Raw genomic sequence first — 17490 nt, 5'->3', positions numbered from 1 at the left:
CACAAATTTCCCAGAAAAATGATCCCCAAAACAGAACTTCTTCATTTCTATTTTGCGCCCAACATGTTCTTTTGCAATGTAAACTTGGCTTGTAAGTAAGTTTATTCCATCAAGAAGTGCCTATCTATGTCCCTTTCTCTTGAATATGGGCATACTTCTGACTATAGTATAATGAAAGTAACACTTTATGTTTTTCAAGATTAGGAAGCAAAAGACCATGTGGCTTCAACTGGGTTTTCTTTGCACATTCACGCTGGGAAAATCCATGAATCCTGTGACCCTCATCCTGGAAATGCCATGTATTAGTGCCATAGTCGATGGCATGAGCTGAATTTCCAGCTGACAGAAAGCCATGTGAGCAACCCATTATGATTATCCAGTCTACTTTAGGTTATTGTAGTCCCAGATGACATCTAACTGAAACAATATCATACATTCCAAGTAACAGTTGTTCAGCAGTATCCTGTCCAAACTCCCAAACCACAGAGTCCAAGAGCATAATAGAATGATCACTGCTTTATACCACTAAATAGGAATAATGCAGTAGTCATAGCAATTTGGAAAAAATATTTTAATACGAACAGTATTTATAGTGATACTAGTTGTTAATAAGATTCATTAAGCTCTTCAAGGAAAATCAGAAATATGCATGTTAATGAAAATATATGTGTGTGGTGTGGTGAGTAACTTATTTTTATGTATCAAAGTTTTCAGTGTATTTAATTTTACAAGATTTATATTTTCAATAGTTAACACTTATTGAAATATCCCAAGTACTTAATTAATCAGTTTTTATTAATTTTCTTATTTGATATTTGCAAGAAACCTGAAATAAGCATTATTTTACTGACGCAGAAATGCATATTTGAGAGGGTAAATATCTTAAAATATAGCACACCTGGCAAAAAACAGGTCTAGCAAATCTTCAAAACCTTTAGTTGTCAAACTAGAGTGTATTCAGAAAAGAAAATTATCATAACGGTTTAATGTTGCAGTGGATGTACCATACAATACGTTTTACAAAATCACATCGCTTTCCCTTCTAGTGCATTCTTTCATTCTTTGTCCTATTTCTCAATAGAGTATATATTTTATATTTTCTACAAAAAGCATGCTTTCTTTATGTGCTTGTTTATTTTATACAAATGAATGGCATTTGAATTTGTGCTGAACAGGTGGCATTAGCCAATCAGTTATGGTTTGGGATATTAAAGAGGTCCAGCTGTCAGACAGTGGGAGAAGTATGAAAATGTTGCCTGTGGTAACATTACTTATTTATCTTTACTGCATATTTTGAAACCAAGGGTTATTTAAATAATTTGTGTTCTGTGAACCTTGACAAATGTGGCAATATATTGTGGCTCACATACTCAAGGGTACATTTAAAGACAGTTGCAAAGTGAAATTTATATCTTATTTTGAATACAACTTTCTTAGTATATATAATTTTGAAAAAAAATGAAAGATATCATGGTGACATGAACAGAATAAACATCCCAGACTTACACTGTGTTAAATGCGAAAGGATGTTCTTGTTATAAACATCTTAACACTTTAGTAAGAATATTTCAATTTTAAATCCATCTGTGTAGTTGCAACCATGTTAATGTTGTCTTTGCTGACTAGTTTTAAAAAAATGAGCGCCTTAGAAAGTGAGTTGATTGTTTTGAAATGTGCCATAGAATTAGTTTTGTTTTGAGGTAGACTGATTTTACAATTTTCATTGTACTTGCCTTCTAGACAAAGCAAAAATCAGCAGGCTTTATGCTAAAGATTTTCCAAGAACAGGTTCTCTTCTAGACACAATAGTAAAGTGCAATAGGGAACACTTTAATGCATATTCTAAAAAGATGAAAATTTGCAGTCAACAATTGCCCTATCTCCATTTTGTCTGATGTTGCATAAAATTCTGAGAGGCTGATGCATTGACAAACCAAAAGGTGATTTTTAACTGTATTCCATCCACCTATCATTTCTTTTGGTAATAGCTCCTTGATTCCTCATTGCTGCAAAGATCACTTTTTTTAAGAAGCGTTTTCCGCTTATTTCCATGGTGCTCTTGTCCACATGAGAAAGCATTATGCTATTCTAATGCCACACGAGACTGAGTAAAAATCTGTATCCATCTTATGGTTTATATGGATGTGTCATATACTTACACTGGGGGAGGGGGCGGTGATATTATTATTTAGAATTTTATTAGAGGAATAAAGCACACATTTTCATTTGCTTTTTTATTTTTATTTTTTTCTGCTGTCTGTGTCCTCACATGATGAAAGGGGCAAGCAAGCTCTCTGGAGCCTCTTGTAAAAGAGCACTAATCCATTTCATAGGGGCTCTGTTCTGGAAACCTCATCACCATACACAGGCCCTGCTTCCTAATACTGACACACCAATATATGAATTTGGGGGGACACATACATTTAGACGATAGCAATGAAGATAGTCTATGCTCTCATTGGAATGTCTCGCTTGATTTTAAATATCATAAAATGGGAATTTGGTAACCCATCAGTAGACCTCTGATGTCCAAGCTCTCAATCTCCTCAAACTCTACTCAACTCATAAGTCTGGATGCTTTTTTTTTCTATTATTGGTTAAGTTTGTTGTTGTTGTTTTTCTATATATTAGAAATCAGCAATTAGGTATTAGGGTTTTGAATTACACACACAGGGGCACCTGAGTGGGTCAGTAGGAGAGCGTCAGACTTGGGCTCAGGTCATGATCTCATGAGGAAGGAAGGAAGGAAGGAAGGAAGGAAGGAAGGAAGGAAGGAAAGAAGGAAGGAAAGAAAGAAAGAAAGAAAGAAAGAAAGAAAGAAAGAAAGAAAGAAAGAGGAAGAGAATTCATGGTTCATAAGTTCAAGCCCCACATCAGGCTCGCTGATGTCAGTGCTTTGGATCCTCTGTCTCCCTCTTGCTCTGCCCCTCCCTTGTTCATGTTTTCTCTCTAAAAAATCAATAAACTTAAAAAATCAAACATGTAACACTATTTACAGTAGTACTACAAATGAAATTTCTAGGTATAAGTCTAACAAAATATATACAGATTCTATGTGTAGAAAAGTATAAAACTCTGACACAAGAAACACAACAACATCCAAAAATATGAGTAGTTATTCATGATTATGGATTAGAAATCTCAATATTGTGAAAATACAAATTCTTCCCAACTTGATCTGTAGATTAAACACAACCTCAGAGAAAATCCCAGGAAGGTATTTTGTGTTTATTGAAAAACTGATTTAAGTTTTACATTCAAGAGAAAAGATCCAAAGGAATCAATACAACACTAAAGAAGAACACAGAGAATTGACACTACTGAAATTCACCACTTACTAATTCAAAAATCGGCAACATATCTTAACAGATTTCTCACCGAAGAACATAGGCAGGTGGTAAATAAACATGAATGATGCTTATTGTCATTTGTCATCATGGCATTGCAAATTCAAACAACAATGAGGCATTGCTGCACAGTAATTAGAATGGCGAAGGTGCCAAATGCTGGTGAGAATGTAGAGCAACAGGAACTCTCATTTACTGCTTGTGGGAATGCAAAATGATGTATGCGTTTGGAAGACAGTTTGTCAGTCCCTTACAAGCTGAACAGTTCTACTGTTGGATCCATCAGTTGTAGTCTTAGATATTAATCCAACTGATTGAAAACTTGCAGTCACACAGAAACCTGCATGGTATTATTTATAGTAGCTTTATTTATGATCAGCCAAACTAAAAGCCACCAAGATATTGCTCAAAAAGCAAATGGATAAACAGACTGTAGTACATCTGTACCGTGGAATATTATTCAAAAATAAAAATAAATGAGCTATAAAGCAATAAAAAGGCATGAAGGAACTTAAATGCATATTTATAAGTGAAAGAAGCCAGTGAAGGGGTGTATACTGCACAATCCCAACTTGTAACATTTCAGACCAGACACAATTATTGAGACACTTAAAATGGTTAGTGGTTGGTAGAATTTGTGGTGAGGGTTGAATAAGTGAAATGCAGGAGTTTTTTAGTGCAGCAAATTTATTTTATAGAATACCGTAATAGTGGATAAAAGACAGTACACACTTGTCAAAAACCCATAGAAATTTAAACAACGTATCTTAATACATGAAACATACAAAATGTCATCCTGGAATCCCTGAGGCAAGATACGAGAGAATCTAGTAGTATTGTAAATGCATGAAAAAAATCTCACTGAGGGTCACAGAGGGAGAGGTAGGGACCAAAGTAACTTTGGAGATGAGTGCAGTCTGTAAGGAACTGCATATAAGCACTACATACTAGTTGATAAAATAGTTAAGAGAGTATGAATTAACAATGCTTACAGTGCTAAATATTTATATGAAAATGAACCAATTAAGTAAAAAGATGGCAGATAGCTGAAGCCTCAGTTGTCACTGTGGGATTAAGAATGTAGAGATAAGCAAGTTGAGGAAATTTAGAATGATCCATGTGGTAATGAATGAGAATTAGAGACATCCATATGAACTCATGTTTAGATTAATAAGGATATAGATGTTTCTGTGCAGGAATATTTATAGATATTTGTACATACATGGTTAGTAAAAACGCATATATTTTTTGCTTTCTCAGTAGAGAGGGCCTAAAAGAAATGACACCCCAGAAACAATATACAATAAAGGGAATATATATATATATGTGTGTGTGTGTGTGTGTGTGTGTGTGTGTGTGTGTATAATACACATATTATATATACATATATAATACTTTATATTTCCTTTATAGCATTATATATGAAGGCAGTACACTATATATATAAAAACAATATGCTAGGGGCGCCTGGGTGGCGCAGTCGGTTAAGCGTCCGACTTCAGCCAGGTCACGATCTCGCGGTCCGTGAGTTCGAGCCCCGCGTCGGGCTCTGGGCTGATGGCTCAGAGCCTGGAGCCTGTTTCCAATTCTGTGTCTCCCTCTCTCTCTGCCCCTCCCCTGTTCATGCTCTGTCTCTCTCTGTCCCCCAAAAAATAAATAAACGTTGAAAAAAAAATTAAAAAAAAAACAATATGCTATATATATAAAGGCAGTATACTATAAAGGGAAACAGGGCTCCTTAGAGAAATGGCTGACTGGAGGATTACAGCAGGAAATACAGAAGATGAGCGCGGACCACTTTGCAGGATTAAGAAGAAATAAGCTTATAATTTAGGTACCTCAAATTCTAACCAAATTTACTCTGTGAATTCAAAGACAATTGTAACTAAAGTATATTTCTAGGAGTCTTAAGAAAGACAACAACTAATCATATCCACCCATCAGTATCTTTGTACATTCAGATGTTAATGATGATTATTTGTTGCTTTGGCAGGAAAAGAAAGAAAAGAGAAGGGAAGAACAAAGGCAGGTAGGGAGGAAGGGAGGAAAGAGAGAAAGCAGAAAAGAAAGAGGAAAGAAAGAAAGAATGAAAGAAAGAAAGAAAGAAAGAAAGAAAGAGGAAGGGAAGGAAAGAAAGAAGGAAAGAGAAAGAAAGAAAGAAAGAAAGAAAGAAAGAAAGAAAGAAAGAAAGAAGAAAAAGAAAGAAAGAAAGAAAGAAAGAAAGAAAGAAAGAAAGAAAGAAAGAAGCCCGAATGACTCAGTGGATTAAGCGTCAAGACTCTTGGTTTCCACTCAGGTCATGATCTCACAGTTTCGTGAGTTCAAGCCCCAGGTTGCTGTTAACTCAGAGCCTTCTTGGGATTCCCTCTCTTCCCCTGTCTCTCACTGCCCCTCCCCTGCTCACTTGCTGTCTCTGTCTCTCTCAAAATAAATAAACCTAAAAAAAATAGAAAGAAAGAAAAAAGGAAAGGAAAGAAGAAGGAAGGAAGGAAGGAAGGAAGGAAGGAAGGAAGGAAGGAAGGAAAGAAGGAAGGAAAGAAGGAAACAGAGAAAGGGAGAGAGAAAAAAAGAGAGGAAAAAAGAAAGAAAGAAAGAAAGAAAGAAAGAAAGAAAGAAAGAAAGAAAGAAAGAAAAGGAAGGAGGGAAGGAAGAAAACAGAGAAAGGGAGAGAGAAAAAAGAGAGGAAAGAAGAAAGAAAGGAAGGAAAGAAAGAAAGAAAGAAAGAAAGAAAGAAAGAAAGAAAGAAAGAAAGAAAAAGAAAGAAAGAGAAAGAAAGGAGCCTAAGTGGCTCAGTGGGTTAAGCGTCAATACTCTTGGTTTCCACTCAGGTCATGATCTCACAGTTTTGTGAGTTCAAGCCCCAGGTTGCTGTCAGATCAGCCTGCTTGGGATTTCCTCTCTTTTCCTCTCTTTCCCTCTCTCTCACTGCCCCTCCCCTGCTCACTTGCTGTCTCTGTCTCTCTCAAAATAAATAAACCTAAAAAAAAATAGAAAGAAAGAAAAAAGGAAAGGAAAGGAAAGAAGAAGGAAGGAAGGAAGGAAGGAAGGAAGGAAGGAAGGAAAGAAGGAAGGAAAGAAGGAAACAGAGAAAGGGAGAGAGAGAAAAAAGAGAGAGGAAAGAAGAAAGAAAGAAAGTTTCTTTCTTTCTTTCTTTCTTTCTTTCTTTCTTTCTTTCTTTCTCCTTTCTCTGTTTCCTTCTTTCCTTCCTTCTTTCCTTCCTTCCTTCCTTCCTTCCTTCCTTGCCTTCCTGCAGAGAAAGGCAGAGAGAAAGAGAAAAAAAGACAGGAAAGAAAGAAAGAAAGAAAGAAAGAAAGAAAGAAAGAAAGAAAGAAAGAAAGAAAGAAAGAAAGAAAAAGGCAAATAGAGAAAGAAAGAAGCAGAGAAAGAGAGAAAGAAAAAAAGAGGAAGGAAGGAAGGGAGGAAGGGAGGGAGGGAGGGAGGAAAAGGTGCCAGATATTTGAGTTAAGTATCGTTTCTGGGTATGTCTGTGAGGATATCTCTGGATGAGATTTGCATTTGGATTGGTAGACTGAGGAAAACAGATGGCTTTTCCTAATGTGTGTGGGCATCATCCAACCTTAGAGGACCTGAAAAGAACAAGAAGGTGATGAAAGGGAGAAGTTATCTCTGACTGTTTGAGCTGGATATTGGTCTTCTCCTGAACTTATACCATCATTCTCCTGGTTCTCAGGCCTTTGGACTCAGTCTAGAATTATACCACCAGGCATCCAAATTCCTTATAATATATCTGCTGGTTCTGTTTTTCTGGAGAACTCTAATACAATGGTTTGTCATCAAAAGTATAACTTCTTGCAGAATGTGATATACTTACATAGCATGTTCAGATCAAAGGGGGAAACAGAAGTGCTGTTTTACAAATCACCTCTTTCGTTCGTTTTTTTCTTTTTTGGTATTAGACATTTCTAAGGGCTTCATGAAGAGTTAAGTAATGTACTTTCAAGCTCCCTCCAGTGAGTTTTATTTATTTACTCCTTTTTAAATTTTCACTTACTTAGTATCACAGCAATGAGCTAAGAAATATGCAAAGAAGATGCAGTCATTATGATGTACCAGTTTATTCTTATTTGTTCTTTAAAAATATGAGCATCAATATCCATGTTTAGAAAATAAAATATATGGAATGTAATTTAGAACAGGATTTTGACATTTTTATTGAAAATATGTGATCTTTTTGTATCAATAAAATAATTCACATATTTAAAATTTTTTATATTATCCCGTAAAAATCTAAGTGAAATGTGTTATAAAAATAAATAGGAGTTATAATATTGTTCTGTCTGGCAGTGTGGAACTTATACCATTTAATTTAGATCAGGAGATTTACCACTAGCCTGAGAGGTTTTGAAATTGGCTTATTCATCAGCTTTATTCTCTGTCAAATTGCAATCATTACCTTTTTTTTTCCCCTGATGGTAACTCCAAAAGAGTATTGACTGTCCTAGCTATTGAGCATGCAGAAAATTTCCCACTCTTTCACTGCCTGAAAGATTTTTAAAGAATATGGATTCTTTGGGAAATATTGTATTACACATAGGACTTTACACAATTTCTTTATACACTCTCAGGCTTTGAGAACTTTTTATTTGTCATTTTATAGGCAGGTGAGTACTTTGCCCACTTTTTCTCACTTATATGGTGGTACTTTGCCCATTTTTTCTCATTTATATTTTTCTCATTTATATATTATTTGGTGCTGTATACCACATTTGTGGGTAAGATGGTCTTAACTAGAAAGCAGAGGGTATTAATATTTACATTTCTTAAAAGAAGCTCTGATACTAGCAATCAGGACTCTAATTTAATCAAAAATGAATATTTGGTAAATTAAACTTGGGGATACCAACTAGACCAGAAGCAAAGAAAAAAAAATTGCAGCCCAAAATTTGATACATAAACAGTCTGGTTAGCATAGGGTAACTATTGCTGTAACTACTGAGCATAGTCCGTTTCTGGCACTGAGTCCTAGATACTTAACTATAGCACTTCCAGACTCTGTGACTCCAGAATGCTCACATACATCATACTGTGAGAGTCATTTTGCTAATACTTAATGTTACAATTTACAACTATTTACTTAAAAAAAATCTTGACTGGGAAAAAAAGACAATGCGGATAATCCTTGTTCTGGGTCCTATTCAAAGCTTAGCAGGATTTGGAATTACTTTAAAAATGTATAAAAGCAAAATATCTCATTATTGCATAGAGTGCTTCTGGAATCCAGAGAGGATTGTTAAAACAAGTGTAAAACTTAATTGGTAAGACCATATAGGACTTCATGTCATATTTATTTGACATCTAACATTTAATTCAACACATTAATTGTACTATATGATGAAACGGAAAATAGAACCAGTGGACGTGGAAAAGGGATTGTATTAAATTGTTCCATTTCCCTTTATTTTGGATACCTTATTGCCGTATGAGAATCTATCTAAAGGTAACACAGTGTGATGTTTCTGTGGAGAACCCTGATACACAAAGGTAATTTTATCTTTTTTTGTTTTCCTTGGTTACTTTCTTTTGTAGTAGATAGTTTGAAATTTGTTGATAACAAAAACGAGGAATGTGAAATTCTTCAATTCAGAAATATTATTGACTTTTTATTTTTTTCAACGTTTTTTTAATTTATTTATTTATTTTTGGGACAGAGAGAGACAGAGCATGAACGGGGAAGGGGCAGAGAGAGAGGGAGACACAGAATCGGAAACAGGCTCCAGGCTCTGAGCCATCAGCCCAGAGCCCGACGCGGGGCTCGAACTCACGGACCGCGAGATCGTGACCTGGCTGAAGTCGGACACTTATTTATTGACTTTTTAAATAAATTTCCAGATCTTACATGTCTGTTATTATAGATATATAATTACGAATTTCTGTGAAATTAAGAATTTCTTCTAACTGATAAAAATATATCCACACTTTTATGGTTGTCTCAATAGAAGCCCCATCTTCCTCTGCCATGATTATTAATTCAAAAACTTCTTCTTGTGGTTCTCTGCTGAAAAAGTTTCATTTTTCTTTAATCTGTTATATCTTGCAACCCCCTTAAGAATGTGCCACTTCGTGAAAGTCAAGGCATATTAATCTAGGACCCTGCAAGTTACGTTATTTTTACACAAGTAAGGGAAGTATGCTGTGATGTTTATGAGCAATTTTTCCAGAGTTAGAGCAAACTCAGTGCTCAGGTTATTACCTACCCATCTTAGGTTTCTGAGAAATTTAATTAAGCTATAACTAAGCATTGATTACCTCAAATGTAACAGTGATAGGAAGAGTGTTTACCACCCAGGCTAAATAGGTGCCCTAAGTGCTGGACAGGGTAAATTTCCTGCCAGCTCATGTTGCTAAACTTTTAGATTCGTTCACACAATACATTAGTTGAAGGTATCTCAAAATAAATGTCCAAATAAATACTTTCAGAAAATCTTCCAATGCCATCATATGACTCATTTATCTCCCAAATGTGAGAACAGATGAAGCTAAGGAATTGGGGGCACTGAGGTAGATTTACAGAACAAGGCTGTTTGCTGGCCATTTCTGAAAAGCTCATCTATTTGCAGTTTCTCTGAATAGTCTGTAAACTAAGCTTTAACCTCATCGTAAGGGAGATGGGTAACGAGCCTACAAGTAAGCCCCGTGTATTTCATGTGCGTATTTGTTTTTGTTCTATTTACCATTCTTCATAGACCATGTGATCTCAGTTTATGGACATAAATATGATTCCTGTATTTCGGGGCAAAATCAAAGGCCACAGTTTTCAACTGGATAGAAAAAACAACTCTGAAACTGCCTCAATTATAATGTGCGAAAAATGAAGTGGTTGTGGTCCACTTTTGCATTTTCTATCTTCTGCCACCAAAATAATTAAAATTTATGAAAATGCAAAGGGACAAAAATAGTTTTATAAGCCGTTTAACTTAGTAAATGCTAATTATGAGAGAAAAAAATAAAATTGTTTGAAGTTATGCTTAAAAACAACAGAAAAACTAACATCTATAAATTGGAATGTGAAAAAGAGTAAATCCTGCTTATCTGGGCTAGTTGCTTAGGGAAATGTTGACATTATTCTCTGTCAGAATCTTTTATTTTAGTTTCTTACATGAACATCTTCCCTCAAAAATAACTTTTGGTAACATCTGGTGATCCCATGTAATTTGCTTATCTGCCTTGTATCATAAACAAATTTTCAGTTTTCTAGTCAATTACTAAGACAGAGACTTCTTTTTTTGGTGGAAATGCAGGGGATCTAGAATACTCAGAGTTCTTTGAAAATAAATATCTTTTAAAAAGCACTTACAATACCTACTATAAAGTTACTGTAATTAAGTAGTGTGGCACTAATCCATGGTTCCATAGCTTAATGGAACACTCCAGAATAGAGCCACAATTTTACTCTTTTGACTTTTTTTAAGTGTTCCTTTATATATATATATATATATATATATATATATATATATATATATATATTGAGAGAGAGAGAGCATGCACATGAACAGGGAAGGGGCAGAGAGAGAGAGGGAAACAGAGGATCTGAAGCAGGCTGCACACGGTCACCACAAAGCCCGAGATGGAGCTTGAACTCAGGAACCATGAGATCATGACTTGAATCGAAATCAAGACTTAGAAGACACAACTGACTGAGCCACCCAGGTGACCCACTCATCTACCTTTTTTATTGTGATAACATTTAATAAGATCTACCTTTGTAATGAAATTTTAAGTGTACAATATAGAATTGCTAACTATAGGTACAGTGCTGTATAGCAGATCTCTAGAACTCATTTATCTTACAAAACTGAAACTTTATACCTTTTGAATAGAAATTCCCCATTTCCTTCTTTCCCCCAATACTCATTGGGTTTTTGATAAAGGTGCTAAAAGTAAACCCAATTTGAAAGAGAAGATATTTTAAACAAATACTTTTGGGGCCACTGGTTATCTATCAATGATAAAATGATCCTAGGATCGGGGCGCCTGGGTGGCTCAGTCGGTTAAGCGGCCGACTTCGGCTCAGGTCATGATCTCATGGTCCGTGAGTTTGAGCCCCGCGTCGGACTCTGTGCTGATAGCTCAGAGCCTGAAGCCTGTTTCGGATTCTGTGTCTCCCTTTCTCTGACCCTCCCCTGTTCATGCTCTGTCTCTCTCTGTCTCAAAAATCAATAAACGTTAAAAAAAATTAAAAAAAATGATCTTAGGATCTTTCTCACATTATACACAGAAGTTAATTTGAGGTGCAGAGACAGCTCCATCCCTATCTCCTAAAAAGATAGCTAAAAATATGAACCTCTTTAGGAGAATGTACTAGGAGAATATCTTTTTGAATTAGTAGTAGACAAGCTTTCTTAGAAATAATGCAGAAATTATAGCTCACTGCCAGTGAAATTTGGGATAGGCAAAGGGTAAGGGAGTTTCCTGCTTCAGGTGGCTTCCAGTCTCCATGGAACTGAAGGGTTTTTTGGTTTTTTTGTTTGTTTGTTTTTTGTTTTCCTTCTAGTCCTTCAGTTGCCTATTGCTTTTTCCTAGGACAGGAATTTTCCTTTTTTCTTGTCTATTAACTTCTTTCTCCATAGGATATAGCTTCTTTCTCTATCATAGCAATGGATCTTTGCCTCGTCATTGGTGGTGGGAGAGTATGTTGCCTTTCCCACAGTGTCTTGAAGCGTTTATTTCTCTTAAAAGAGGTATATGGGGAGCAGACAGTGCTCTGTGTCCATGTGCCACACTGATCTCTAGACCTACCTGCTATCTTTATCAAGAGTATCCATGGAGGCCTATGGAAGGAAGCTTGTCAGTGACCTCAGATTTTTCCTGTGTGAAGTTCCCATGGAAACTAAACAAATTGACAGTTTACTTTCAGCATCTAAAATATCTTAAATTTTTAAGCTGTCCCTACCTGCTTCTATGATTACTGTGTTTTCCTTCAACAATCTTCCAAAAATGAAAGAAACAGTTCCAGTCCTGTCTCACCTCTGCGGGACTATCATCCTTTGGAATTCAATTGACTAGGTTAATTTACCAACTCACAACTGACTCACTCAAGGAAAGTTATGGACTTGTAGATTATGGAGGTTTCTCACATTGCTAGGGTTAGGGCAACCCTCCTTTGTACATTTTTACATCATAATTGGAATTGAAATTCTATTATATAAAAGCATCATTTTACAAAGGTTTTATTTGATTTTAGTAAGTGACTTTTGAAAATTTCATGGCAGAATATATATTATAAAATTCATGTTTTTCTGTTGGAAAGTTCTGTAAGTTTTAATTATTTTTAGTGTTTATTTATTTTTGAGAGAGAGAGGAGAGAGAGAATCCAAAGCAGGCTCCAGACTCTGAGCTCTCAACACAGAGCCAAACGTGGGGCTCAAACTTATGAACAGTGAGATCATGACCCGAGCTGAAGTCAGATGCTTAACTGACTGAGCCACGTAGGCGCCCCAGAAAATTCTGTAAGTTTTAAAAATATATAAAGTTGCACAACTACCTACATGAACAAAATATAGAACAGTTCAATTACCCCCTCAAAATCTCCCTCATGCCCATTTGTGACAAATGCTTCCATTTTCTCTCAACCCTTAGCAAGTATTTATCCAACTATTACCTTTAGATTTTTGTTTTTTACAAAATGCTCTATGATGATATCATATAGAATGTGGCCTTTTGAATCCATTTTCACTTAACATAATGCTCTGAAAAGTAATCCATCATATTTCTAGGTGCTAATTAATCATTCATATGAACCTATTGTAAATTGTATCATTTGTCTTCCTACTCATGAAAGGTAAGCATTCTTTATATGATCTGAGATAAGCTCTTTAACAAATGTCGCTAGAAAATATTTAAAAAGTTAAAAATAGAACTACCCTATGACCCAGCTATTGCACTACTAGGTATTTACCCAAAGGAAACAAAACACTGATTTGAAGGGTTACATGCACCACAATGTTTATAGAAGCACTGTACATACTGGAATATTACTTAACCATAAAAAAGAACAAACATTTGCCATTTGCAATGACATCGATGGAGCTAGACTGTATTATGCCAAGTGAACTAAGTCAGTCAGAGAAAGACAAATACCACATGATTTCACTCATGTGGAATTTAAGAAATGAAACAGAGGTTTCCTACTATTCTTACTTTCTAATCTTATACTATAATAAACTTTAGCCTGCTGCTAAAAAAAGAAAGAAAGAAAGAAAGAAAGAAAGAAAGAAAGAAAGGGAGAAAGAAAGAAAGAAAGAAAGAAAGAAAGAAAGAAAGAAAGAAAAAGAGAGAAAGGGAGAAAGAAAGAAAGAAAGAAAGAAAGAAAGAAAGAAAGAAAGAAGGAAGGAAGGAAGGAAGAAAGAAAGAAAGAAAGAAAGAAAGAAAGAAAAGAAAGAAAGAGAAAGAAAACAGATAAACATAGGAGAAAAAAAAAAGAAAGAGAGGGAAGCAAACCATAAAAGACTCTTCACTATAGAAAACAGAAGTTGCTGGAGGGAAGGTGGGTGGGGGATGAGCTTAAGGAAGGCCCTTTTGATGAGCCCTGGATGTTATATGTAAGTGACGAATCACTAAATTCTACTCCTGAAACCAACATTACACTATATGTTAACTAATTAGAATTTAAATGAAAACTTGAAACAAAAAGAAAAGAAAAGAAAAAGAAAATATTTTTGCCTGGTCTATGGCTTATATTTTTATTATTTTAATGATACTTTATAAATTTTTATTATCTTATTATCTTTATTATCTTCATTGCAAATGAAATAATTTCTTTAATTTCAAGTTCTGATTGGTTGTTGCTAGTGTATAAAAATACAACTATTATTTGTATGATGGACTTGTGTTTTGTGACTTTGCTAAATTTGTTTATTATGGTAATTTTTGTGTATTCCTTGTATTTCTTACATGCATTATATATTCTGTTAGTAAATATAGTTTTACTGTTTTCTTTCCAAACTACATGCCTTTAAATTATTTTGTTGTTCTGGGGCACCTGGATGGTTCAGTCGGTTGAGCATCTGACTTCAGCTTAGGTCATTATCTCACAGTTTGTGGGTTCAAGCCCCATCTTGGGCTCTGTGCTGTCAGCTCAGAGCCTGGAGCATGCTTCGGATTCTGTGTCTCCTTCTCTCTCTGCCCCTCCCCTGCTTGTGCTCTGTCTCTCAAAAATGAATACATGTAAAAAAATAAAAAAAAAATTCTTTTGTTGTTCTTATTCTTATTGCCTTAATGTGCTAGCTAGAATAATATGCAGTACAATGTTGAATAGAGATGAAAAAAGTAAACATCCTTGCCTTGTTCATTACATTTGGAGAAAGCCTTCAGTCTTTCACCATTAAGTATGATGTTAGCAGTAGGATTTGCGTAGATACACTTTGGCAAGTGGATAAAAATCCCCTTTATTCCTAGCTCATTGAGGGTTTCTACACCAAATAGATGTATTATTTTTCAAATGATTGTTCACCATCTCTTTATCTGATCATGGGGTTATTGTTCTTTATTCTGTTAATGTGGTATATTCCATTATTTTCAGATGTTAAACCAACTGTTTGAGATGAATCTTAGCTGCTCAGAGTGTATAATACCATTGTCATAAATGTTATTTGCCATAAGTCACATTGTTAGTATAAACTATCTCAAGTAGCTAAGTCTTCAGTTATACAAAGACTTTCTTTTCTTTCTTTCTTATTTGAATATAGTTGACACACAATATTAGATTAACTTTGTGTGTACAACATAGTGATTTAACAAGTTTATACTTCATACTGTGCTTACCGTAAGCATAGCTAACACCTTTCACCACACAACACTATAATACCATTGACTATATTCTTTATGCTGTAACTTTATTCCAATGGCTTATTTATTCCATAACTAGAAGCCTATGTTACCCTCTCCCCTTCCTCCATTTTGCCCACCCCTGATCTCCTTCCTTCCTGGTAGCCATCAATATTTATAGATCTGATTCTGCTTTTTGGTTTTTATTCATTTTTTAATTCTACAATATGTGAAATTGTATGGTATTTGTCTTCCACAAACATATATATATATATATACATATATATAAATCAGTTACATATATATATCACATATATCACATATATATTTATATATCACATTTCTTTATCCATTTATCTATACATGGATATTTGGGTTGCTTCTATATCTTGGCTATTATAAATAGTATAGCAATAAACATAGGGGTGCATATATCTCTTTGAATAGTGTTTTCATTTTCTTTAGGTAAAGAGCCAGCAGTGTGACTATTAGATCATATGGTATTTCTATATTTAATTTAATTTTTGAGAAACTTCCATCTACTTTCTACTGTGGCTGTACCATAAAAGATATTCTTATCAACCAAGGCATCCCATGGGTTCAGAGATTATCTCTCAGGAGCTGGTCAAAACCATTCCTGTGCCCGCCTGGGTGACTCATTTGGTTAAGTGCCCAACTCTTGATTTCGGTTCAGGTCATGATATTAGGGTCATGAGATTGAGCCTGGCATCAGGCTCCATCCTGAGAGTAGAGCCTGCTTAAGATTCTCTCTCTCTCTCTCTCTCTCTGCCCCTTTCTCAACTTGTGCTTTCTCTCTCTAAAAAATAAAAAAAATAAATTAATTAAATGAAATTTAAAAAGTCATTCCTACCACTTGGCAATGAGAAAAAATGAAATCTTGCCAGTTGCAACAACATAGATGGAACTGGAGGGTATTATGCTAAGTGAAATAAGTCAGAGAAAGACAGATATCATATGTTTTCACTCAAGTGTGGAATTTGAGAAACTTAACAGAAGACCATGGGAGAAGTGAAGGGGAAAAAATAGTTTCAGACAGGGAAGAAAACCATAAGAGACTCTTTTTTTTTTCAGTCTTCCATACAATTTTATTTTCTCCCTTTAACCATAATAATATGATATCCAAATTTTGTCTTAACTGGAGGGTCTGTAAACACAGGTTTATCCAGCCCACTTATGGGCTAGGCAAATGCTGCTTCTTGAAATGGTCCCACCTTGGTACCTCTGGTCATCCAACCCAAGTCACCCCCTTGCCTGGCTTTATCTCTACTATACTGTGTGGCCACTTCATTGAATCTCATTCCAGACTTCAACTTTTCCATGGCTTGCATGATTTTCCCATGTTTTTCACACAGAATGTGTCTGACCTTTATTGCATTGCCACCACCTTTGGGACCCTGAGCCTTCTTGTCAGAACTGTCACTCCCAGAGGCTGCTCCTCCTTCCCCCCCTCCCTTTCCTGGAACTGCTTTTTCCCTTGGGTGGCATCTTCGAATCTTGCAGCTGTACTGTCAAAGGCTTCAGTTGCCTCTAAGAGACTCTTAAATACAGAGAACAAACTGAGGGTTGATGGAAGGGATGGGTGGGAAGGGCGGGCCGGGGAGGGGAAAATGGGTGATGGGTATTGAGGAGGGCACTTGTTGGGATGAGCACTGGGTGTCATATGTAACCAATGAATCATGGGAATCTACCCCCGAAGCCAAGAGCACACTGTATATACTGTATGGTGGCTAACTTGACAATAAATTATATTTAAAAAAAGAATTTAAAAAGCCATTCTTGAAGAAGTTTAGAATGTGCAGGGTTTAGGCAACCCAGAACTACTGATCTAACCCTTTGGTGTACAATTTCCAAGTAGTTCAGTGATAAAGTATTTTTAAATAAAAAGAAGTTACAACTCATGAGATTTAACTTAAAGCTCTGAGGGGATATTAAATCAATTTTTATAGAGCCAGTTTCCTACAAAATGTCAACTGTAGTTGCACCGTAATATAATAAAAGACCTAGTCATAAAAATCACATTTAGTGGTAGGAGAGGATACTCTATAAATGATTTGAGTGATTTTGTTAATATTTGACATACCTAAGCATTTGTTTTTGTATTTATTTTTTTATTTTTTTATTTTTTTAACAATTATTTATTTTTGAGACAGAGAGAGACAGAGCATGAACGGGGGAGGGGCAGAGAGAGAGGGAGACACAGAATCGGAAACAGGCTCCAGGCTCTGAGCCATCAGCCCAGAGCCCGACGCGGGGCTCGAACTCACGGACCGCAAAATCGTGACCTGGCTGAAGTCGGACACTTAACCGACTGCGCCTCCCAGGCGCCCCTGTTTTTGTA

The 17490-nt window shown here is 35.6% G+C and overlaps 1 pseudogene; it reads right to left on the bottom strand.

Moving 5' to 3' along the window:
• Positions 1–16194: 16194 nt before the first annotated feature.
• LOC101081801 lies at positions 16195–16652 on the bottom strand (annotated as a pseudogene).
• Between the last annotated feature and the right edge of the window lie 838 nt (positions 16653–17490).

Source organism: Felis catus, chromosome B1 (genome assembly GCF_018350175.1).
Source record: "Felis catus isolate Fca126 chromosome B1, F.catus_Fca126_mat1.0, whole genome shotgun sequence".
Taxonomy (NCBI): Eukaryota; Metazoa; Chordata; class Mammalia; order Carnivora; family Felidae; genus Felis; species Felis catus.
This window is presented reverse-complemented; position numbering and strand designations above follow the sequence as displayed.